General features: G+C 47.1%; 1 long non-coding RNA gene across 1 annotated transcript; it reads right to left on the reverse strand.

Moving 5' to 3' along the window:
• Positions 1-802: 802 nt before the first annotated feature.
• Positions 803-1,439, reverse strand: LOC119288826. Its single transcript, XR_005141291.1, has 3 exons — positions 1,399-1,439; positions 1,009-1,113; positions 803-928 (listed from the first exon to the last, which is right to left on the reverse strand). It is a non-coding gene; the product is annotated as an uncharacterized LOC119288826 (long non-coding RNA).
• Positions 1,440-2,525: the final 1,086 nt, after the last annotated feature.

Consider the following 2,525-nt stretch of genomic DNA (forward strand, 5'->3'; position numbering starts at 1 on the left):
CGTGCGTGTCGTGCGGTTTGCGCGGGTGGGAGGGGGTGTGAGAGAGCCACGTGGGCGTGGTGTGACTACGAAAAATTCAAGGGACCGTAGTACATGGCAGCAACGGAGAGCCCGGCGTATGTAGTACTCGGAAAAGTCGAAGCAACAAGTGGAACGTGCGTGCATGCACACTCCACGCTCCCAATATAAACGCGAGTCGGAGTCTCGACGACGAACGTGAGGCCACATGCCCGTTGGGTGCTGTGTCCGTTGAAACTGTTGATTTTGCAGCGCGCGCTCCCCTAGCTGCCGGGTCGTGCAACTGCAACCAACCACCAAGGGCCAGCGTTCTCTCGGGCTGCTAGTGCTCGGTCCAACTACAATGTGCGTGCTTCGATTCTTTTTTTTTTCCGGGTTGCTTGCTTCGAATTTGACTCAGCGAAGATGTGGGAGGCAGCGCCTTCGTAGACAGAAAAAGGAAAAGGAAAAAAAAACTGAAGTGCATCAGACTCATGGCCTGCACGGCGCGTCTTCGTGCGTCCTCGCTGACCGCATGCTCCGTCCAATCCTAATCCTTGGCATCAACCTCTGTCTGTCGCATACGGTTTTGTGTCCAACAGGTTCCTGCAAACTCAGGGGCGGAGCCAGGATGAAAACCGAGAGGGGGCAAAGATGTGTATGTTTTTTTTTCTTCAAAGAGATGTGTACAAACTAATGGCTAGATCATTTAAAAAACTGAACACACAATCATACATAGTGTGTAAGACCCCTAAAAAAAATGCAGTGTGTAAGAAGTAAAATCATATATTTCCTTATAAGATAATGTCAGCACATACTTATGTCAAGTTCATTGCCAAAGTAAAAATAAACTAACTATTTAAGGCGCAATAACTAGAGAAATATCAATATGTTGTTCCTGACCGTTTTGAATTAATTTGTAGTCTTCAAGCTGCAAGAAAATAGAAACATGTTTCAATCTAGAGAGAATGTAAAATTTCATATATAAATAAATAAGCTTGAGCACATTACCTCCTTCTGTTTCATCCCACGGCGATTTTTCCCATGGAAGTGTTTAATTGTCACCTCTTTTGGCATATTGTGGGTTGTTGACTTTCCAAAGAATCTCTTTATTAGCTTCCTTGTCAATGTCAAATATATGAGCATTCAAAATTTTGACATACAGTAACGTTTAACATTCATAGATTTAGTCTATTCCACGTACTTATTTACACAAAATTATTAAGCTAAGCTAACTCAATCAGCATTCCATATATGATACGATTACCAATCCATATATTAAAATTTCAATACGTGGATATTTGATACGATTACCTCTCTAACATGAAAATCGGAATATAACAATAATTGGAAATTAGAAGAAAAAAACTGAACCTACTCATCCTACGGTTTACGACTTACCGGCGCAACGTCTTCCTTGTGCTAATCTGACGGACGGCCAGCCGGCCTGCAGGCTGCGGATCGAGGCCACCGCCCGAGGCACGCCATGTAGGTGCAGCGCAGGGTGGAAGGCGTCGGCGGCTTGTCACGTCAGGGAGCCGGGCGGCGAACGCATCTGATCAACAACTCTGACTCGGCAACTCCCGCACTCTCGTGCGTGACGTGTGTGCTGTGTTAATTCGTTTCCATTGATTCGAGTAGGCAGCCTCTTTCGTATTGGGTTGTGCTGGTGTTCTAAGCCATTATTTCTCGTACTACATGGGCTTTGAATTTAGAGCAGAAAAATAATTGAGCGAAGGCAAATATATTAAGCTGAGCGGGGGCAACGTTTTGTACTACGAGCCTAGTACAAGTGGGCTGAGAAAACGAGTGGAGGCATTCGCCCCCACAGGCTACAAGCTAGATTCGCCCCTGTCAAACCCGAACTGAAGGAACCGTGCACCGTCTAGTAGCCGCTACCATCGCCGCGTTTGGTGCTGTGGGCGCACCGCCGGCGATTGCATGCATACCAACAGCCGCGAGCGGGGCCCATCTGACCTCCGTGTATATGCTCGCCGCCGTCGTCGTCGTCGCGTGCTGTCACGCAACGCAAGTGGTGGCTACATTATGGCATGGCGGTAGACCGATGACCACACAACGACGCGACGACCGGAGCTTAGCTATCACATTTAGCTATGGCTGACCCACTGCGTGCCATCACGTTTCTCCAGTCTAGTAAAAATATAAACACTACTCGCCATCGACGCGGCTTGTACGCGGTTAGCTTCCCGCGTTTGCGTGTTTCGGCTCCTACTACTATAGAGGTCAGTAGGCTGCCGTGTCATCCTTGTTCCGCAACTCCGTCGGTGAGTCCGGTTCGAGGTTGCGGAGCGAGAGCGAGCGTCGTAGATGAAGTAGTCGAAGTAGTCAAACATACGAAAGTAAATGACACATAAAGATATGAAGTGTAGAGAGATGATTTGCAATATAATAATCATTATATTGATGGGGTGCTGGTACACGTATATATATTATAAGGAAAGGCCTCTACCTCAACTATACAAGACTAGAAGGTGGGCCACAACTCCAATACACGTGCAATACAAAAC

Source organism: Triticum dicoccoides, chromosome 4A (assembly GCF_002162155.2).
Source record: "Triticum dicoccoides isolate Atlit2015 ecotype Zavitan chromosome 4A, WEW_v2.0, whole genome shotgun sequence".
In the NCBI taxonomy this organism is placed as follows: domain Eukaryota; kingdom Viridiplantae; phylum Streptophyta; class Magnoliopsida; order Poales; family Poaceae; genus Triticum; species Triticum dicoccoides.